General features: G+C 44.6%; 1 protein-coding gene across 1 annotated transcript in view; it reads right to left on the bottom strand.

Moving 5' to 3' along the window:
- Positions 1-23,701, bottom strand: part of KIF5C (kinesin family member 5C) — a 74,003-nt gene that overhangs the window by 49,535 nt on the left and 767 nt on the right. The gene's annotated exons all lie outside the window — the stretch shown is intronic.

A 23,701-nucleotide genomic window follows, 5' to 3' on the forward strand; every position in this document is an offset into this window, starting at 1 on the left:
TAACCTGGTTTCATCTGTGTGAAATATGCAAATGTGTGTTAATAAATCCATAGGTTAGACCCAACCCAGGCAGCCCAGTCAGGCTGTTGCCTTGCCCCAGGCTTGCATCTTAGAATCACAGAATCATGGAATCAGCTGGGTTGGAAGGGACCTCAGAGATCATCAAGTCCAACCCTTGATCCACTCCCCCCGTGGTTCCCAGCCCATGGCACTCAGTGCCACATCCAGGCTCTTTGGAAAGATCTCCAGACACGGAGAATCCACTACTTCCCTGGGCAGCCCATTCCAATGCCTGATCACCCTCTCCAGAAAGAAATTCTTTCTCATCTCCAACCTAAACCTCCCCTGGCACAACTTGAGACCCTGCCCTCTTGTCTTGCTGAGAGTTGCCTGGGAAAAGAGCCCAACCCCCCCCTGGCTCCAACCTCCTTTCAGGGAGTTGCAGAGAGTGATGAGGTCTCCCCTTAGCCTCCTCTTCTCCAGCCTCAACACCCCCAGCTCCCTCAGCCCTTCCTCACAGGAATTCTGCTGGATCCCTTCACAGCCTCCTTGCTCTTCTCTGGACCTGCTCCAGCACCTCAATCTCCTTCCTGAGCTGAGGGGCCCAGAACTGGACACAGGACTCAAGCTGTGGCCTCACCAGGGCTGAGCACAGGGGCAGAATCCCTTCCCTGGACCTGCTGGCCACGCTGTTCCTGAGCCAGCCCAGGATGCCATTGGCCTTCTTGGCCACCTGGGCACACTGCTGGCTCATGGTCATCTTATTCACAATTGTCCTGATTTTTATCCATGATACTCCCAAATAAAAAGATGTCATGTGGAAAGAGGTCCAAAATGACATTTTGAATGGGGTGGGGACCATCCCCAGGGTGTGAACCACCACTGTTTCACCACAGACACCAAGCTACCCTCGTTCTCAGGTGACACCACGACTGACACTCCCTGGTGTTCACACACGGTGTGGCACAACCCACACTGCCAGAAAGTTTTGATTTCTTTCCAGGAGTGCAACTGGTTACAAGAGAAACACATATCAGCAATCTGAAAAAGAGGTTTGCATGACACTTTAAAGGCCAATCAAATCTTAAGGCAGCAGCTCAGCTTCCTGCAACTCAAACCTGGGCACGACATCTGCATTTAAAATGGGATCCTTTTATTGAAAGTTATCCAAAGAGGACATATAACATCTTTTTCTCATCAAAGGCTGTGATATTTCCTTTCCAAGACATGACACCTGCTCCAGGAACAGAATGAGGGCTTCAAAGCCAACTGTGAGGTGGCTGGGAACAGGATGGAGAAGCCTTGTTCTGCTGAGCTGACATCCCAGCTCTGCCATTTGCAGGCAGCTGTTCAAAGGCTCTGCTCAATTAGCCATTTTTGTCACACTTTGATTTTCCTTCCAGCAGATCACAAGTTTACACTTCCCTGCTCCTTAAACTCGGGTATTCTACAGCCACAGGGGAAAAGGCAGAGGTGGTCTGCCTGCAATGTGTGTTTTTCCTCTTTCATCCCTGAATTTTGGATCTCAGGGATAAAAAGGCAACTCTAAGTTGCTTAGTAAATAATTGATGGCCTTGTGCTGGCATGGGATAAACACTGGGCCATCCAAACACTCCTCTTGGCAAGGCAACAAGCCCCAAGAGGTGATTCAGCCCAATATCCCACTGCAGCCCCAGACCCCAATCCTCACCTGGGAGAGTGGTGGGAGTGCTGGGAGCACCCACCGCAAACTCTGTCTCTCCCCAGCTTCCCCTAGAGAATGCACCTTGTGTAGCTCTCAGCTAGACACAGCTCGTCATTCCCAGGATGAGAAGGGCTGCCCAGCATTCCTAGAACTGTTCCAGGACAATTTCTCAATTTGGCTTTTTACCTACTTACCCCCATTTTGCTTCTTCCAAGCACTAAGCAACAAGTCCTAATGCAAGAGACCAAAAAAAAACCAAACCAACCCACAGACACTCAACCTCAGCCATCCATCCACTTATCCCATTTATGTCCTTCCTGCTTGAGCTGAGGGATGCCAGCACCTCATCCTGGCAGGGCAAACACAGCACTCCAGGCAAACATTGCTCTGGTGTAACCAATCTACTGAGCTCTCAACAACTAAAATGTCAGAAAGCCCCAAAAAACCAGTCCCCTCACACAGCTGGAAGAGCCCCTGCCTGCAGCTCTCATTTATCTGCCCAAGTGAAAAGCTACAAATGCAAAGCAGCAATTCACACACAGGTGCTATGGAAGTCAAGTTGCTTCCTCAGGATTTTTTTTTTTGGGGGGGAAGCTGAAAGACTGGAACACCCACCACTGATGTGTGAAGAAAATCCCATGAAGGATCCCAAAGCATCTGTCACCAGCAGCTCAAACCGAGTGTGCTCCATTATCCAAAGAGCTCTCACTGGTTTGGGGGGAGGTCTTTTTGGGGCTTCATCTCCAAATTGATCTCTAAGACAACCTTTCTGCTCACACACCTTTCTGCAAAGGAGAGCTGATGGGTGGGCACAGACCCTTCTGCCTTTCCACAGTTTGAGAGTTTCTACTTTTGCTCTACCACCACTTTTCCTCTGTTCTAAAATCCCCTCAGTCCTGCTCAGCCCTCTTTTCCCCACTCTTCAGGCTCCTCATCCTCCTTCCACCTTGTTCACAAGTTCCTGCTTGAATCCCTGATGTGAAGAAATGTGGGACACCTCCTGTGTCACCCCACTCAACTTGCTCAGCTCCTTGACCCTTCCATCCCACCAGCTCTCCTTGGAATCTTCCTCATCACCACCTTCAGGCTCCTGGGAGCACTCCAGGCTCCTTTCCCACTGGGTTTTCCCTGATCCCTTCCAGATCCCAGCTGGGCAGCTCACAGACCCACTCTGCACGTGTCCTGCAGGAGCTCACCCACAGCTGATGAGGGCTGGAGAAGACCACAGCAGCTTAAGGAAAGCTGGGGCACTTCAAGCTACTGTTGAGACAGATGATTTTTCTCTGGAGCAAATGACAGTTTTGTGTTTGTTTATTTTTGGTGTTACTCTTACAAGCTCTTTATTTCTGACAGACTTTCCTCAAAAGTAACAAAAGCCACATCCATCCTACAAAGGCAACCTGCTGGCAGATCCAAAGGTTTTGCTCCAAAACAGAGAGGGGGGGGGGGGTGTGAAAAAACATTAATATCACCTTATTTCTGGCGTGTTTCCAAGCAGTACTTTTTCCTCTGTTACACCCAGAAATAAACCAACTGCTTTTATTTTATTCATTTATTTTTTCAAATGTAACTCAGCTTGAACTGAATACCAGAATCAGGAAGATTTCAGCCTTATTAAAGCTTATTCAAGAAAATAAGAAGCAGCTAGAAATACAGTGTTATTTTCTGAGTCAATGCTGGTTTATCTGCACGCCTCCTCCATACATTATTTTTCAACCTTTCTCATTCTATGCAGGGCATTATCTCTCATCCATAAATCACATCTTCTTTCCTATGCCATTACTTCCTACAGATCCCCTGACAATCTGTTCCATTAACTTCTGCCACTGCTGCATAAAGGCTGGATAAGTGTTTCGATCCACCCCCACGATTCCTGCTGAAGTTGTATTGACAGCAAGATAGATTCTGGTCTGGCTGTTCAATAGCACAGAGAATGTGATTCCTCTGTATTGCCAATTATTATTTTACCAGTTTTATGTTTAGAGTTTCTTACCAAGTTTACAGGCATTTAAAGAAAAATAACCCAAGGATTTCACGTGCACAGAAAGGATCTCAGACAGCAAGGCATGTGCTACCAAACCCAGCTTATTACAATTAACATCCCAGCAGTGCTATCAGTAGCAGCTAATCTAATCTCAATAAAAGAGAACCAACTACATTTCCTGTTTAAAAAAAGAAAAAAAAAAAAAAAGAAATCTCAACTCTCCTCAATCCCACATAGGCAGGAAATGAGGATGGCTCAATGCTTAGAGCTGCATGCTAAGAATTAGGAACCTTAATGGAATTTCATGATTAATTCCCTGTGATCTTCATTTCCACTGACACTCAGGGACAATTCACCAGTGTATCTGCAGGTTAGGATGCTAAGCAAGATGACAGCTGACTTCCAGGCATCTGAGTTCAGAGGCAGAATGCACAGTCCAAGGTCCATCCCCCAAGTGCCTTCCAAAAAACCCTGGGCAAGGTGAGGTGGCTTAGAACAGAATTTCTAACAGACAGCACCTAGCTCAGAGCTCCAAGTGCTGAAGTAGAAAGGAAAAGAGCATGCAAAACACTGGGTTTCTTTCCTTCTGGGGGGCTGCAAGGAGACACTTGAGTCTAATGAGGAATTAGAGCCTGAAGCCATCCCCTAGAACTGGAGATACCATCCAGGGTTCTACCAGGACAGATGCAAGTTGGTTCTGCTTGAGCTGAGAGGCAGTTGTGGGTCTGGGCACTGGAGTTCTGACCCCAAAGGGACAAACTCTGCTGGTGGGGAGCAGCAGCTCATTCACTCTTGCCTGCAAAACACCATGCAGACACATCCTCACTTGGTGTCAACTCATAGCAAGGTGTTCCTGCCTGGTTCCTGCCTGCTGGGGACTGGAACAAGAAGAAACCAGATTTAAGGTCCCTTCCAAACCACTCTATGATGCTGTGATCCTCAAGGGAGGCATTGTTGCAAATGAGACTCAAAAAGAGATACATTCATTTTTAAAAGGGTCTAAGCATGAGGGTCTAAGCACCAGTAACTCCAGTAAGCCCACAGCTCACATGTGGCCATGCTGCCAGCTGCATCTCTGGACAAGAAGAGCTGGGGAGGGGGGGGTTGGCTCTGCCTGAGGGCTGACACTTAGGGCACTCAGGTGAAACAGGCAGAAAGATCACACACACAGGGCTCTCTCTTCTTCATCTTAGTCCCCTGTCCCTTCAGAAGGCAGGAATGCTCTTTTCTCCATACCCAGGTCACACAAAAGCATCCCCTTCCCCCTGTAAAAGGGGGGCACCAACCATGCAATCACCAGCTGAGAGCTCAGGAAAACTTTAGGTCCCTGCAGAAACAAAGCAGTGCCAAGTCCCAGGGCTCAGCTTATCAGATGGATTGTTTGGCAAAGCTGTGACACTGCTGAAATGCTCTCAATATTATGCTGGCTCTTTATTCAAGGCAGAGTTTTATTGATGCAGTTGGGCTGAATGATGTGTGAGGGGGTTGAACACCTCATACAAGATGCTGCTGCCAGTAGAGCCAGTGCATGAGTACACAGCTAACAGCACCAGGTGATAGGCAGCAGCTTAATTCATGGGAAATTATTTCCTAGCTGCTTTTCCCTCCTGCATGTGCCTCTGTAGGAGAGGTTTTTATAAAGAAAAGATAGATAATTGCAGGCCTGGAAGAGAGAATTTTTCAAAGAGCAGAAAGCAAACTATTACCAGCAGCAATTCACCCTTAGAAGGTGGAATAAAACACATTTCTTCCCTCCAGCCAGTAGAAATGGAAGTCTTTGCTTCCTTTGAAAATGTAGAGGCCACATTTACTCACCAGTGCATCAAACTCACTCCATTCCTAAGTGGGATAAATAGCTGGCCCTGCAAATTCCCCCTGGAATTAGAACTTACCAGATACAAGGATTTACCTCTCCCACAAATGAGAGATTCTGCAACTGATAAAGCACTGATTTTACTGATAAAGCACAAGAGATAAACAGGACCTACCCCATTTCTCCTGCAGCCATCTATCTTGAGTAAGGATTGAAAACATGAGGAATAAAGATAGACAAAATACCTACATGTTAGCAAAACAGTTACATTTAGTTCCTATTTTTTCCTTTGATTCAGTCCTGCTAACTAAGGAAATGCTGCTGCCATCCTAGCCATTTTCTACATTCATTTTCCCTTTAAAAACATCACAGAATTTTCATGGTTGGAAAAGACCTCTAAGATCACCATGTCCAACCCTCATCATCCCTCCCCCTGATACAATAAATAAAATGTATAAATATTATTTATAAAAATAATATTTATAATAATATTTATTTAAAAATGTATCTGGATCTGGGCAGTAGCAATTCACCTAGTGGATGAAAATTCAGAACACCTGGGATTAAATAAAAATAATCATCAAAAAAGTATATTCCAAATAACCTGAATACACTCCATAGTCAAACTAAGCTCTCCAAGAAGCAATTATTAATTCTTGGTAATACTCCTAAAACTCAACTAGAAAATAAATTAAAAGAAGCAGTCATGTATGAAGAGGCACTGCAGAGCAATTTGAGTTGAATACAACATTACTTTTGCATTGTGGACTTAATTATTGATCTACCTTCTGAATATTTCTGGGGACTTGGTGGAATTTGGCTGGTGGCCAGTAATCTACTTTTAGCCTCCACTCTCAGCAGAAAGAGCCCTTAACTCCTTGCATCATTTTATTTTGTGACAGATCTGCAATTTAGGAAACCAAACCTTAGAAATGATTCTGAAGCTTTTCTACCACCTGGATGCATGACCTTAATAATATATTCCTTATGACACCTTATAGGAATCTGAAACAGAAAGATCCCCCAGTACAAAGCCAACTATTAAATAACACCCTTTAAGCAAAATTAATTTTTATTGAATTATTTTTTAATACTTCTGACACAGCAACACTCAGAGTCACAGCTCTCCATTCCTGTTTACTTTTCTTGGGGCAAACTGATCCAGCAGATGAGATGAACCCAACCTGTTCTGTCACCACAGACCCTGCAGAACTCCCACCCCTTGCTGCCACCTCTTAGCCTGCCAGCTGGGATGTTACCAACATACAGCACTAGTCACAAAAACACAAAAAAAAGCCATGTAACCTGTCTCCTAGCCCCTAGCCCAGCCTTCAGATGATAAACTGCTGGCTGACAGACTCCCCAGGTTTAAGAGGAGGACTGGAGAAGCAGCACCCTGGTGCACCCAAGGCTCAGGAGCTCTGTCACCCTGGGGAGCACCCAGCAGGACCATGAAGAAGGGGACTTCTTACTTGAGAGCAACCAACCCACTCCTCTCCAGGCACTGCCCAGGGCTGTGAGGCTTGGGAAAGGCCCCAGGATACAGCTTCCTCCAGCTCCTCACCATCCTCATCTCTTGGTGGGCAGAGCCCAACCTCAGTGGGGACACTGCCAGGAAAACCACTCAGCACCCAGCAGCACCAAGTGTGGGTGCTTCGTTACCAGCAGCACCCATTCCAGGCACCCTTTGCTGCTCCTTCATGATGCAACCCAATGCTACCAGGACTGGCAGCATCCTTCCAGCCCAGCAGCATCCCTGCATGGGCAGCAGCTTGAAACTTTGGACCTCTGTTATTTCACTGCTTCTGCAACAGGAGAAACAGAGGTGCTTGGGGAGAGCTGTCTTTGTCTCCTGCAGGAAAACTGAGAGAACCCCTGGAAGAGATGAAACTGTTGGCAATCATGGAAAAAAGGATTTCATTTGGTGATCTGTACAGTGTTACCATAAGATGTGCATCATTCCCCCTTTCCTGGGTCTTTCACCCCACATTAAGAAATTAAGGTGACTTCTCCACACTTGTGATTCTTTCACAAAATTGTTTCTTCTGTCCTCCCTGACACAACTAAGTTTTTAGTTGCTATATGACTGGAAGCTCAGCAGACCTCTCCACTTTATCAGAGGTATAAAACCATCCAAGAGAGGAATCAGACAAAGGGTACTGGGATGATCCTCAGGGAACCAGGAGAGCAGAATCTGTAGCACCATCCCTCTGGCTTTCAGGTGCCCTGCACCACTATCTGATGTGTAACAGGTAAGCAGGGCTTTAATTTAATGTGCTCTAACTAATTTAATAAACCTTTTCAGGCCTTTTCAAAGCCACCTTCATGATCTCAGTTTACTTCAGGAAGGCACAGATGTGCTTGGGTAAATTAAAATGGGGTCACTCACATTTCAGATTTATCTGAACATCAGAGGTTCTTTAGTATACAGAACTCTTACAAGGATATTTACTACATAATATGTATAAGACAATCAGCACACAGGGGCCTTTCTAACCTGCTTTTTTGTTGTCATCTTCAACTGAAATCTTCTAAACCCTTCCAGGGAAAAAGCACCCAATGAGCTCAGAAGGTAAACTCAAAATGTTCCAAGATTTCTCCAGTTTTACCAGGATTTCAGCTAACTACCCTAATCATCAAAAGGATAAGAGAACTTGGTGATTTCTTTAGTATACAGAACCATGCAAGCTAACAGTTTTGAAAGAAAAGGTAGAAAAGTATTCTTTATAGAAGAAAAAAGAAAGAAAGGTACCACAAATGTAGAAGCCTGAGACACCTCTAACTAAAAGTGATGTGATTTTAGCAGCAGTTGTGAATTAAAAAGGAACAGTATATTTATTTTGTAAAAATGTAATACTTCAAAATTGGTTTTAAACTACTGTGGGGTTTTCTTCTTAATGACTTTGTTAATTTATTTAACGTTCTTATTTTCTTTTAATAAAAATTACAATTTCACAGCCAGAAAATCATCTCATAAAACCTGTCCTCCTGACAGCAGCAATGGAAGAGGAACCAGACAAGGCCATCTCATGACTGGGAGGCTGTGGGAATGTGTGGAGCAGCATCTCTGCCTCTCATCAGTGTTTGGAATATCCCAACAAGAAGCCAAAGACCTAGAGGATATTTCAAAATATGAAATGAAGCAGTTTGGGTGAAGTAAAAGTCGTGAGCAAGATGCTCACCCCCAGCTCCACTGACAGAAGAGGAATACAAGATAACTCAGGCCCTGGTCAAGCCATAACTACATCTTAATTCTGCCCTGGCAGTCTTGTGGTAATCTCCACTTTGTTAAACGTATCACTTACAGATTTGTGGGGCAACTGGGTGGCTCAGGAGATTAGTAATGGGATCCTGAGAACTCTCAGTTGTAGATTCAAATCCACCTCAGGTCAGGAGAGGTCAAAATGAAACGAGAGGGCATCACTGCTCCACAGAGCAGCTTTCTTGTCAGCATGCCCTGCAAACCAAGGACTGAAGGGGATCAGGGAACAAAGGACACCCCTGGTCATGGAGAGTCCTGTCAAGCTGGATATATAGTGGCAAAATGAAACAGGAGAGATGCTTGCACCCCATTGCCTGCATTGTACCACCTTTGTTCTGCAGAGAAAGCATCTTACACATCTTACAAGCATAAGCTGTCACCTTTGCAGCTGGCTGTCTGCTCATGCACTCTCCTGGGGAGGAATCCAGAGCCACTGATTTCTTGTGCAACTGAATCTTGAGGGAGGAATTCCTGGAGGGTCTCCAAACTGCCCTGGCAAACACAGTGCCAGTGGGATGGGCACATCCCTGCTACCCAGACTGACCCCCTTCCTGCTGCCCTGTGCAGAGCCAAGTCCCACCTGCAGGGTGGCACACCTGGTGACAACATGGTTCTCCTCTGGGAACTCTACCAAGCAGGACTGACTTGTTCTCATCCTTGCTATCCTATGTTATCACTCAGAGCAAGCTGTAGGACCAACAGCAACACCAATATATGTGGATTGTTTTCCTCTGCCCTCAAGAACTGAAAGATCTCAAGTGTTCAAAAGCCCAGACAGGCAGCACCCAAGGCAGGTGAGAGGGGAAGATTCCAACATCCATCATCTAATGGGGTAACTGTACTCAGAGGCCAGGAATAACCCTCACCCCTGATACCTCACTGCTCCTGATTCACTGGGAGACCAGTAACAACAATTTTGGACTTGTTTCCTCATTTACCAACTGAGATACTAATTGCCAGGAGCTTAAATGTTTACTGACCTGATGTTGCAGCAGGAATTTAAAAGCCTGCAAAGGAACAGAAATGTTCTCATTAGGCTGACCCAGGCTCCTTTCATGCTATGTAATTAAAACCACAAGCACTGAAAACACATCAGAGAATTCAGGAAGGAGAAGAGCAGCACCACTGCTTCTGTCCTCCCCTCTCCCTTTCCCACTGAAAAGTGATACCCCAAAGAACCTAAAGGGCAGAGCACAGGGGCTGGCTCTGGTTTTAGCTGTAGAAATATTTGCTGCAAAGCTGCCCCAGCACTGCCTTCCATTTTGCAGGCTGACTGCTGTACCTGACCTCACCTTCTACACTGGAAATATTCAGAAATATCCCAACCACCACAGTAACAGCTGGGATTTGAGTATGGAAAAGCCTTCCCAGGAGCTCAGATGTGGAGGCAGGCAGAGCAATTACCCTGTCGCCAAGAAATGCAGCCAAATGTTGCTCCTGGCAACAAAGCTCTTCAAACAGAGAGGGGAAGATCAGTGTTGAGAGCAGAGAGCCCCATGCACCAGCCTGGCCATGCTGAGGAGCTGCTCATCCCTGCTGCTCCCTCCTAGTGCACCTTGGGGGGACAGGGCTGCCTGGAGTGACCCCTCTGTCACTGAGAGGGTGCTGGATGCTTCCCCTGTTAAATGCATACCTAAAAGTCTCTTCCAGGAAGGTGCAAGGAGCTGAGGTGTTTCAGAGGGACTTTTGATTCCCACAGCAAAATCACTGCTCTCCTCACCTGCTGGGAACGCTTCCATTGATTCCTTTCCTTCTGATTCTGATCCCAGTTTGCCTGGTTCCCTCTCCCCCTGCTGTCTCACCCCCTTTCAGACAGGCAGGGGTGGAAGAGAGAGAAGGCAGCTCCCCTTAGGGAGGAACAGAAGTGTCCTCCCAGTATGGGGCTGGAGCTTCAGCTCTCACCTCCAGAAGCTCTGCTGCCTGCCAGCTGCCCCCTCTGCATGAAAAGGAACCTATGGAACCTTCTCCCTCCCATCCACCACCTTACACCCAAGGAGATTCTGCTTCTTGGCCTGTTGCACTGATTTCCTTGATTTATCTCATTATCTGGAGGAAAAGACCAGAGCTCTGAGTTTTACTTCTTGTACCCAAATCTCACCATTTCAGCACCAGCCACCCAGCCTCCCACAAGCTAAAGCACCTGGGGCTGTTCTACAGAAAGCCAAGTCTTGAAAAATGTTTTAAAAATAAGGGTACTGTCTCTGAAGTAGTGGGTGGGGGTTGGGAAAACCTAAATAGGAATATGTTAAACAGCAAGGCAAGTGCTATTTATAAAACACATATATTTGGGGGAGCAGGGCTGTGATACTGCAGTGTTTGGTTTGGTAATATGCAGCAATCCTATTCCAGGAGAGGCGTTCTGATTTGTTACCTCTAATTTGTAAAAATCACAGCAGGTAGTTAGACAAGTAGAGAAAAAATAAATAAATCATCCCTTACAAACTAGAATTACTGCCTCCTGCATTTTTGCATCAATTATCAGGAAAATAACACAGTATTTAAGAATCTGGGTTTTGCCTTTCTGGTAAGTTAATCCATCACTGATAAATTAAGTCAATCATCAAGAAATGCAGATTTGTTGAAATCTTGTTCAAAATTCAAGTAGAACTGGTTCCAAATGGCCTTGAATTTGGTAGTGAGAACATCTATGGCAACTTGTGTGGTAGTGAGAAACACGGAGTGACAAGCTGTGCTTTTCTGGACAGCTGGCAAAGGGGTTCTGATTTTGTTACTACACAAACCATGGCTCCAAATGTTACACAAATAGTACCAATAAAAGTGATGTTACAGAGCTGACCACAACAAAACACCCTCCTGTGAACTTTGTAAGAACAATGAGCTGCAGAATTTCTCTTTGAAATGCACTGCTTGGACCTTCTTTGGCAATTTTTGGTTTCTTAAGTGCAAAAAGATAGATCTTCTGGCTCATAACCTCTTCCTGTGCCTTCCCTGCAGCTAGAAATGCATCACAGCTTACAAAGAGCACCTCTCCTCTTCCAGCACAGCAATGGGATCAGCAGCCCAGCCCCACTTTCTGCTGAATTATCCAGACACAGGCAATGCTGCCTGGAATTATCTGGCAGTAATTCTATTATCAGATTTAGTAATACTGAGAGATTCCTCCTGCATTTTCCCAATCTTCAAAGCAAGGTACACTCTGGCCTGCCACACTCTCTTCATCACTCCCATCCAGGAGTGGAAGCCCTTGTGCTGTTTCTGGCTCCTTTGTGGCAAGAAAAATTAAAAAAAAGGCCATGACCTACGAGCTGGCATTCACATAGTAACAGAATTTTACATAAATCATGATTCACATTCCTATTTCTCTCAAGCCCAAAGCAAACAAGACCTGCAGGACACAGGACCAAGGCACAGAAAGCAGCAGAAAATAAGGACAAGGAAAGTGCAAAAAAATCATTAAGACCTTTGATTTCCATCAGCTTAAGCAGCTGCTCTTCCTGTTCAGTCAGAAGCCATTCTGCTGACTAACCTCAACCTCCAGCCACCCTGCTTACCTTCAAGCTCATCAGTTGGCACTTTTTCCAAAAAAAACCAACCCTCCAAGCTCCTTACCAGTGAAGCCACAGAGCTCTCTTGCATTCCCCATGCTGGATGCTTCTCCAATTTACAATTCCCAGAGCCTCACCCTGACCCACACCACTCCAAAGAGCAGGAGCTCTTGGTACAGAAACCAGCTCAGCCTTGGAAATCAGTGGGAAATGAGCACAGCCACAGCCTCCTCTCCACCTGCCCCTTCTCCTTCTCTAGAGGAGAAGTAACTTCATGGACACACTGAGAGTGGCCTTTGCCCATCACTGCAGCTCTCCCAGGACAAAAAACCAGCTTCATTAGCAACTCTCCACTTCCCTGGCCGGGGAAAAAGAAAACAAACCAAAAAACTAGGGTAGGATCAGAGCTGTAGCACAGGAGAAGCTGGTGAGCTGGAAGAGGATGCAGAGCTCCAGAGTTGGCTCCTGCACACCCATCCCTGAGATCCCCCCCAGCAGCTCTTCCATGCAGGAGAAAGGAACTTCCAAGGGCACTTTGGGAGAGCAGAGCAGACACACAGCAAGGCACTGAAAATCCTGAGGACAGAACTAGTGCTCTGAATTCCCACCCCCCACCAGCAAGACTGACCAGACAGGCAGCTGCTTCAGCTTTCAGCTTCTTGCTTTTTAAAGGGTGAGTCCCAAATTGCTTTCTCCAAATGAAACTCAGGTGTGTACTGGCAGCTATCATAGTACCAAAAAGTCAGAAAACCTGGAGATGTAAATCACCAAAGCCAGTAAGAGATAAAAGGATTATTTTCTTTCTATGAACAGGGGGACCAAGAGGCTCTGATGAGCCAAAGGTCACTTGCACATCAAATCCAGGTTTGTTCTGTTCCAATATAAAGTCTGAACCCAAAACAAGCCACATGAAAGCTCTGTTGAGGATAAAAGATGAGGAGTTGCATCACACAACATAGCTCAGCTCAGTAAAAATGAAGTATTCAATAGCACAGCCACTGCTGAAACAGCACATGTACATAACCACAAAACATAAAATAAACTGAACTCGTCCTTTGTTAAGAAAAACAAGTCCCATATTCTGCACTTGCTGCATGTGGAGATATTCCCAGCCAGCTCTGAGCCAGGAGCCCTTCAAACACCTTGATGAGAGGATGGAGACAGCAATAACTCATCTCAGAATTTTTTCCCCAAAGGGAGCAGTTCTGCTGTTGAATCAGGGCTTTCCTGAGCCCTGACATCCATGGCTTTCCATCCCTCCCTCTTTTCCCAGCTCTGGCACTGGCTCACACAGCACCCCCAGGATGAAACCACCATTTTCCTGCAGCAGAGCCCTCACCTTCCTCCTGCCCTGACAGAGGGATGGCAGCTCTGCTCCCCAGCTCAACAATCACATTTGGTAAGATTAAAATAAGTTGTTTGTGCTGGCAACAGTTTTGTTTGAAGTTTATGGCTAAGGTTATTTTACAATACTCAGGAAATCTGGCTACATAGAAAAGCAAGCAATGGACAGAATAAATCCTCTATTACTACTATAAGCAAATATTTTTCTCAAGTATAAAGAGATGTGGGCTTCTGTAGAGCAAGATTAATTTTGCTTGAAGATTTATTTGTATCACTGAACTACTTTGCTTTGAAGTTAAACTGTTAAAGATACCATAAAATGAAAAATAATCAGGCTGATGTGTTTATCAAATGGCAGCAGTTTTCCAGTGGGTATTTTACAGCTGACCCATAAAGTGGTAAGAAAATTAAAAAAGCATACAGATGGGTTCTGGGAGGAGAAAACTGAACAAAATGTAATGTAAAGAGAGAGAGGGGGGAAAAATAATATAAAAGGGGAGAGGAAAAAAAAAAGCAATACAAAAGAAGATGGACATGGCATGGGAACAGCCACTCCAGACTAACAAGTCACTCTTCAGCAGTGGCATTCTATATGATTTCTATGGTGACAAAAATCAGTGTTGGGCTGCTAAAGGGTTTTAACTGGTGCAGCTGGAGAAGGCTGAGGTGTACGGGTGCAGCCAAGTGTGTCTGCTGTGCAACTGAAGGAGCTGAGGGCATCAGCAGTAAAACCCAGGAGGAACATGGCTCCCCAGGGCAGAGGGGTTTGAAAGGACCTGTGCCATTGATCCAGCCATCAGCAAATCCCAGCAGGTCCTCAGGGAACAAGACATTTGGTGTGCTGCTCCAGCTGAACTAGCTACAAACACCTCTTGATGGAAGATCTCTGCAGGGTCTGAGCCAGTCCAGTCTGTACACAGACCCCCCAGAGCTGGCTCCATCCTCCAGCTCCATTCTGTGCTTCCCTCCCCAGGCTCCAGTGCCTGGAAGTCCAGCTGCTCAGCTACCTGTACCAGGAGGAAAAGCATTTAAAAAAAAATCAAGGAAGATGACTTTTCTTGGTAGATTTTTGGAAGAGATTTTTACTAAGTGAATAATCTCAACTTTGAAAGCTTTGTCAGAAGTTGTAGCATTACCCACATCCCACTGGTGCCCTAAATTCAGAGGTCCAAGCAATACAGGAGAACTGTAGAGTCAAGAAAAGACACTACAACTGCAGAAAAACCCAACTCCAGGTAACAATTTTGCTAAAAATATTCCCTAACCCAGTTACCACAATTCAGATAATGGGCTCCTGCACATCCCTTGCTAGATGAGAATAAAATTGAGCAGCCAGAATGCTGCTCCTGTGTCAGACTCGACTTCCCTGTAGCTTCCCAATGTGACTTAAAAGGCAACTTTCACCCCCCAAACAAGAGGCTGTCTTGATGTCACAGCAAGCCACCAGCACAATCAAACAGGAAAGGCTGTGTCCTAGCAACAGTCTGTAATTCAGCAATATTATGTTCAGGAAAACAGCACAAATTATTGTAAGCCTTTGGGCCACTTGATTTATAAGAAACTGTGGGTTTTGGTCCTCCTCATGCGACAGAAACGTTTACAACACTTGCAAAACCAGATTTTTTCAAGAATCCTATTGTTTCCTGACCCCAAAGAGTGTCTCTTACACCAAGAGCATTTCCTGTCCATCATTATCACTAGGAAGCAAAGCAAGCACTGAAAAAAAGAATCAGTTTTAGTAAAGGCATCTAAGAGGATCACTATCAAATATTTAGGTTCTTGTCTCTGAGTCCCCATTTCTCATGAGCAGAAATTCCAACCTCCTTGTTTCAATTAGAATCTCTCTCATAATTTGAAAATCTATCTCATAATTCAGCATTTTCTGAAGCTGCCATGGGACTGATCATTGATGTTTTAATGGGAATCTGATAACAATCACATGCAATCCCAGGACATCCCGTAAAGAGGCCATCAATTTATATAAATGATTTGGCTCTTTCCAATAGATCAAAGACTACTGGAAAACCCACACCTCTGACTCCAAACCTTTATGATTCTGGAAAATCCCACATTGGAGATTTTGAAGTAAAGTTGTTTGGGGTTTTTTTTTGCTGTTGTGCTGGTTTTGTTTTGGGAGCTTTTTAAGTCTGCAATGTTTGCACACTGCAAATCCCAATAAAAGGGAATAAAGGGATTTTCTCAGATCACAAAGGCATCACACAGACAAACTCCATTATCCAATGTGCACCTTCCCGTGGAGCTGGAAAAACAAACATTGGCAACACTGCAGACAAAAGTGTCAAGCAATTCCTGAGCAACCCTAAATCACTTTTCTGCCTCTTTTTCTGCATTGCACACCCAGGCTGTCATCTCAAATGACTTGGATCCACTGGTCCTTCACCTCTCTGCCCACTGCCAAAACAGAGCTCTGCTGCCTCAGCCTGCAGCATCCTGGTTCTCAAGAGCAGAATGGAGAGAGCAGATCCTGAGCCAAGACACAGATCCACAGCTTCCTCAGTCATCTGAATGATTTCATAAATATCTTTTCAGAATGAGTCTTACCTTGGCATGGCCTCTGAGTTTTAAAAGGCTGCAGCAACAGAGAAGAAGATTAAAAAAAAAAAAAAAAAAAGGGGGAAACTAAAGGGTCTGATGTGATCTGGTAGGCAATTGGGTTTGGTCTTGTTGGGCTATGTTACTATAAAACACATCATGTTCAAAGGGATCCAACTAAAACAGACACACAACATCCTGCTATGTTAAGAAAGGAAAAAAAAAAAAAACCCACAAAACCATCCCCTTGCAGAGAACAGATCTTGTGATGAAAACAGTAATGCTGAATCCCAAACGTCCTTTTGTATTCAACAAGACAAGCCAGAATTTAACAAGAAATCCATCAGCACCCAGAGTGTCCCAAATTCTGGAAGCTAATGGGTGGAAATTGTGTTTCTTTCCCAAGCAGAGAACAGAGAACCCCATTCCTGTGCCACTGCCTCCTTTCTAAGGTGTCCACAGCTCCCCTTGTCCCTTTATGTGCTGTATGCCCAAAAAACACCAGAGCTCAGGTGATGCACTGACATCTGCAGACAAGAGAACTGCCAGGTAATGGTGACAGGAGACATTTCACTTGAGAGGAGAAGCCACCTTTAGGAAAAGGAGTCAGGAGATCTGAGGCTCCAATACACTGCTTACAGAGTTAGAAATGGATCTTAGTGCCTGGACACACCTTGGGAATTTCAGAACCAGTAAATTTGGAAGGAAACAAAGCCAAAGGGGAGTCATTTTAGTGGTAACAGGAAGGAAAACAAAGGTAACACCCCAGGAGTGTCAGCATTCTAGTTAAAAACTGTCAAGAAAAGCTAAATTAATCTTGCCTCCTGAGTATTTGTTTCTACGGAAATATCTCCCTCCTCCAGCCCAATCCTTAAAATGCTCCTAAAGAGAAAAGCATATTAATATTAAAGGCTTGTAAGTGGCATCTCATCCTTCATTTTAGCTTTTGTAATGGCTTTTATTCTTCTGGCACAGTTTGAAATGCTGAAACAATGTGAGGAGATGTAAATACACATCACTCCCTAACAGCATCCTCAGTTCAGGGCAGGAGAAATCAGCTCCAACGATGCAGGAAAAAAAAAAAGTACTCCCAGACTTCCCCAAATGCAGATAAATCTGATTGTACTGAGCTGAAGAGCCATTTGCAAAAAGGAATCCAAACACCAGTGACTACTGCAGCTCAGGGGACCCAGCAAAGGCTGCAACAAGCTGGAACCAGGGCCACCAGCACAGCTGCTCAATGGTCTGAACCTTCTGCTCCTGCAGAGGAAAAAAGACAACACTGAGATGGCATGAGGCTGCATTTCCCAGCTGCTTGGCAATCTTGCTGAAATATGTCATCTATATGTAGAGTAGGAGTGGGAATCCATGGGTTTGAAAGGATAGGTATGCAGGATGAAGGGATTTTTAAAGAAAGATACCCAAATGGGATTAAAAGAAAGATTAAAAAAGCCCCATGGGAACACATAAAGGAGATTGTTTTGGTGAAAAAATAATAAGCTTTGTATCTTAAGTAAATCATCTTCCTAGCACCACCAAGAATAAATAGAAGCTATTTTTACACCTCATTTCTCACTACATTTTCAGAAAACAGAAAAGCACACACAGAAGTGCAGCTCCATCTAAGAAGCACACATTGATCCATGTTAAATATTCCCCCAGTTCAGCTCTTACAGACAAATTTGAAAGAATATCCCTTCCAGCAGAGGATTCTGAAAAGAAACAAACAGAAACCCTCCAAACCACACCAGCCCCACAGAAAATGCTTAAACCCAACAAGACCGTGCCAAGATGAAGCTTTTCCTTCAAACCCTCTCTGGGAGGGCAGCACCTGTGTTCCAGGAGCATCTCAGAAAACTGGTTTGGTGCTAGCAGGATCCCAGGAGCAGAACTGGCTGCTGCTCATCTCCATCCTGCCACCTCCCAGAGGTGCCCAGGAGGCTCAGATGGAGAGGAGGGAATTGCTTATCCAGCCACTCACTGCCCTCCAACCAGCAGCACATTGGGCCCTGTTTCACAGCTCTACATGGGCCATACCTCCAGGCAAACTTAAGGTGTCCCCAGCCCAGGTTGTGGGGCTGGACAGATGAAAGGTGGTGAAGGAGAATGGTTGGGGTTTGGAGAAGCTGGGATACTTCTTTTTTTTTTTTTTCAAGCCCTTATCAAGACTATTTTTTTCCACTGTCTTATATTATAGGAGAGTAAATACCATTATTTGATTTGCTTCAGTGCTTTATGGAAGTATCAGTCTGTCAAGAACTAAATGTATTGTATTTCTTGATAATTAGATCCAGAACAGGTTTTTTTCCCCCAAATGAACATTGAAGCCTGATCTACAGGCTTCTACTTGTTCCCAAGACACATCCTGACTTAAGCTACTGAGAGAAATCACCCAAAAAAAGCAAGTGCCAGATCTGTCAGTCTTGTGCTGCTGCTGCTCTGGAAATAGTCTGACCTGAAAGCAACATAGCCCAAAGCCACAGGGGAAGGAGCACAGCACATCATGGTTCACATCCACAGAACAGGAAAATGCAGCAGGTTAGAGATGTTTGCAGCTTCTGCAAGGGTACAGGAAAACCTTGGGGTGTAGGAGGATTAACAACAGCTTTGAAAGGAACTGCTCCCACAAAGGTGTTTGGCAGCTCTTGGTGTCTTCAGACACCACTGATGCCACAAAGCTGTCACGTTTGGCTATGCAGCTACTTGTATCTCACAGCAACTCTTCACAAGAGCTTTCAGACACAACTTGCTCAGTCTTCACACAGTTAAGGAGTTGAGAAGAGCTGGAAAACACAGCAGAGATGCTGGGAGACAAAGCAAGCCCTAGTTTCCCAGATGAACTGTTCTGCCAGGAAAATGGCATCTTCCATACCCACCAACATGGTTTACACCAAGCCACAAGTCCTGTCTCACCTCCCATCCTACATCAAACCAGGAGGAGGTTTTATAATTGGTATTTGTAGGTATCTCATGAACCAACCCTCTGTAAGCAGGATTTCTGTGAATTTTGGGGTGCAGATGGATGCTTGGGTTTTGTTAGAAGCACAGTGTACCACACCCTATGAAAAAAGCCATGCATGGGCTAGTTTTTTAATTATTTTTTCAAACTACTGTCCCAGGGCTTGGTTGGGGGTTTTTTTAGGTCTGTTCTACCCACAGAGTGAGAACTGCTTGCTGTACCTGAGGCACTTCAGAACATGTCTGCTTTTCATTAGCAAAGACTCTGCTGGCTTCACTGGCACCCATGAACTAAAAGGTAAAACATCCAAATATTCCAGGGATGGAAATAAGTGAGACTCTCTCCACAAGACATTCTAAACAGTACTTATAGCAGAAACTATTAAAAAAAAAACCAAACAACCCCATAATCCTTCTCAGATTCCATCCCACCTCCTGCAGACAAATCCACCATCAATTTTGGTTTTCTTCATGGAAAATAACTGCTGGCACCCATGAAGTAAAAGGTAAAACAGATTCAAATATTCCAGGGATGGAAGTAAGTGAGACTCTCTCCACAAGACATTCTAAACAGTACTTATAGCAGAAACTATTAAAAAAAAACCAAACAACCCCATAATCCTCCTCAGATTCCATCCCACCTGCTGCAAACAAATCCACCATCAATTTTAGTTTTCATGGAATACCCACTGCAAAACAGCCATGATCACTGCACAGCAACTGAGATCAGGTGATGCTACTTTGCTCTGCAATGTTTAGCAGATGAAACACCAGAATTTTCCCCTCGTGTCAGCAAAACTCAACCCTGCAGGGACCCTCCTGTTGTCCCCACCTCTCCCCACGGGTGTCCCCAGCAGCCTGATGATGGCAGAGCTGGAAGGGGGGGACTGAACCCCCCAGTGTGGGCAGTCAGGGGCTGAGGAAGGCTGAGTGGTGTCTGTCTGACACTGAGCACCCAGCAGAGAACTGCAGAGCTCAGCAGAGAGCTGCTAAGCTGGGCTTTACACGTGCCCTCACCCCACAGCCCAAAAAGCAGCTGACAAGAAGAATGAAGAGTCTTTTATCCCCTTTCTGGTTATACTAACAGGAGGTTTCTGAGCTGGCTAGAAAGATTCATTTTAAATGTTTTCCTTTCTAAACAGGAGACATTTGTCTGAAAAATATCAGTTTCCAGTCAGCCTTGCATTAAAAGGAAAGTGGTCACTCCAGACCTAATGGAGAGGAGGGTGCTAATACTCCTTCACTACTCAATTCCTAAATATTTTACAACAGGGAAGGGAACATTTCACCTCAATCCCATAAACCAAAAGCAGCATAATAACCTCATGGGGAGCATCCCACCAGGTGCTGAGCCTCTCTGCATCCTCCCTTTGAAGATGCTCAAGAATAAAAGCACTCGGAGAAGCAGGAGGAAACCTCAGAGCAGACATCCCAGTTGCCTACTACAGCAACCAGCCCCACGCTCTCCCACAAGACTGTAAGAAGCAAGCCAGCTAGAAAAATACATTTTTAGGTATGCCAGCCAACACAATCAATCCGAAAGTCACCTTGAGGTTGCAGAGCAGCAGAAACATAAAAGGAACCTGCAGTCTGTGGAGGCTGGTGGGTAGCTGACCGCAAAAGAAAGCGATGGATTTACTGCTGTCACCTTTTCCTGCCACAGTTAAAGAAGAGGCACATCTAAAAGGCTTTGGTATTGAAAACTTGAAAACAGAATCCAAATACTGTGGGGTTTCTCTGTTTTAACCAAAGGCAAATTTAAGGCATGACAATTTAATCTCCCATCCTTCGTGCGCTGCATGGGGGGGAAGATGGATGGAAGGGGCCCAAAAATAAGACTCTGGGTCACATCCCAACTCTGTGGGGTTGGAGGGGTTTGAGGGGAGTGAGACCACTGCCCTAGGACATCCCTGACAAAGAGCTCTGAACCACACAACCACGGCCATCGTGGAGATAAAGCTTTACTTGTGGAGTGAAAGGTGTCCAGGAGAAACTCAAGCCTAAGTTCTTCAGCTGCCTTCATTGTTGTTTCCTCTCAAGAGTTGCAATCTGGAATTTCTGTCAGAAAATCCACTCAAGGTGCTAGAGGAGTGGGTGGGAGGTTCAGAAAGCAAGTATTTTCCCCCAAAATTGATTGTTGGAAAGGAGAAGTAAATTTATTCAGACCTACCAGTCAGAAAAAGTAGACATTTCCTTTAAATTATTGATATTTTAAATTTTATGACATGATGACAGAATTCCCCTGGGGATTTTTGGTGGGTTTGTTTGGTTTTTAAAATTTTAACAGAACTTTTCTTTCCAAAAAAAAATTGAAAGCTGCATTGCAGTGTTTTTCAAATGCTATAGTAAAAAACTGGCAAAAAAAAAAAAAAAAAAGAAAAAAGAAGAAAAAAGAAAAGTGTTTAGTTCTGGTTTCTTTTGCTTTATGTAATGGTTCTAAGAGGTTGTAGAGAGTAAAATTCTGCTACTGTTGTAGTGCCTTAATCCAGAATTAGGATTCCTTCCCCCTGCCAGGCATTATTTGTTGGAGCTAAGCAGTAGAAAATAACTGTATTATTACCTCTAAACCAGTAAGTAATAACAAATGGTTCTGCTTTCTACTAACACACTGCACAGGCACCCACTGTAGGGCAAGTTCCAACACAGCTCAAGAAGCTACTGGGAATAACCACAAATAATATGGAAAGCTTTTCATGTTCATTTACACCTATAAACCACAAATAACCCAAGGAACCCCAGCTGGATGGTTTGTCATTAAAAAATAATTAAAAAAGCACCGTTTGAGGACATATTTAACTAGTTAAGATGACTAAAATATGCACTAAGAGACCCAGGTGAAAGAAGAGGAATACTCTGAGCTTCTGACTAGAGTTTTCAAGAAGGCAAGAGCCAAAATCCACCCTGCCAAATTCATTGTATCTATATAAATAAATACATATATAAAGAAATTAATATATACATGCTCTTTGCTTGTGTTTATATAAATTAATATATACATGCTCTTTTCTTGTTTCCCTAACTATGTTGGTAAACTTCTGTGGTAGGAACTTGACAGTTGCTATTATTTTTCCTTTTTACCTTTACCAAAGAATTTACCTCCTGTTTGCAGGATAATAATAATAATAATAAAAATAATAATAATAATAATTAAATACTGGTTTGAAGGCATCATAGTTACTGTTTGCCCAGACAAAGATACCTTCTAATCCTTGCACATTTGCTTGGGTGGGGAAAAAGGATTCTAAATTCTACCTCTGTAAAAAAGATAACATTCTTAAGAGATTTACAGGAGATGTATTTTAATCTACTTTTAATACATCTGAGGGTTTACTTCTTTAAGAGAGGGAGGGGAATTTGCTGACTTTTGTTTCTTAAACATCCAAATGCTACAGTTACTCTTTTATTCCAAATACTTGTTGACCAAGGGCAGCCCTCCATGGCTGACTGGGATTGATAACCAGTTGGATTATTCTGGTGTTAGCAGCCTGGTGGGGGTGTTATGACTTTAACCTTCAACTAAAGAAAACTAATTTTGAATTGGAATGGGCTGCCCAGGGAGGGGGGGGGATTCTCCATCCATGGAGGTTTTTAAGAAGAGCCTGGATGTGGCACTGAGTGCCATGGGCTGGGAACCACGGGGGGAGTGGATTAAGGGTTGGATTTGGTGATCTCAGAGGTGCTTTCCAACCTGGATGGTTCTGTGATTCTGTAATCTGGCTACAAAGAAAACATTTAATAAAAACAAATTAAGAAAAACAAGTTAGACATTTATGTCTGGAACTGAGTGGGGGATTTTTTCCCCTTGGTTTTTTTTGTAACTGCTCTGCAACTTGCAGGAGAAGTTTATTAGAAACTCGAGGTTTTAATAAGAATCCTGACAAATCATACAAGCAATTGCTTGGGATTTTTTTATATTATCAGTCAGTTTCAAGATCTCTTTATCACAGCATGGTACCGACTGTATCACTGTTCAACCTTGGCAGACCCACACATCAAACAAAGCACCAAAGACACGAGCTGGTTAAGCAGTAAACCAAAAATCCAACTCAAGTTTAGGTGCCTGGTGTTGTCCATGTACACCCACCACATCAACACCAGTGCAGTCCTGAATGCAACCCCAACCCAGACACCCTCCTGGGAAGGCTCCAGCTCCGAGAAGGAAAAGCAAAGGCAGGTTTCCTGCCAGGCTGAGGAGCTCACTGCGCCATGGTAGGGGCTCAGCAGAGGAGCCACATCCTGAACCAGCCAGGGCCCAGCTCCACACACGCTTTGTTCCTCTTCAAGCCTTTGCTATTGTGAACAGCATTCCCCTGGGAAAGCAGGGGAATCGGCAGAGATTGAGGATTCTCTTGCTGCAAGCGAGTAGCAACTTGATGTTTCGACTCCTTTTATTTATTTTAATCGTAAAGGTGAAGGAAAAAAACTTCACCTCGCTTAGGTCATTTTACCGAAGGATGCTCCTGCAGTCGGTTGTTCTGCAGGGATCCACCAGCACCTCGCCCAGGAGCCACCAGCAGCCCCGCAGGACATCCAGCGCCCATCACCCCTCCCAGGACACCATTCCCCCCCCCCCGCTGAAGCAAACCGGCATTTCCCA

This window comes from Calypte anna, chromosome 7 (assembly GCF_003957555.1).
Source record: "Calypte anna isolate BGI_N300 chromosome 7, bCalAnn1_v1.p, whole genome shotgun sequence".
Lineage (NCBI taxonomy): Eukaryota > Metazoa > Chordata > Aves > Apodiformes > Trochilidae > Calypte > Calypte anna.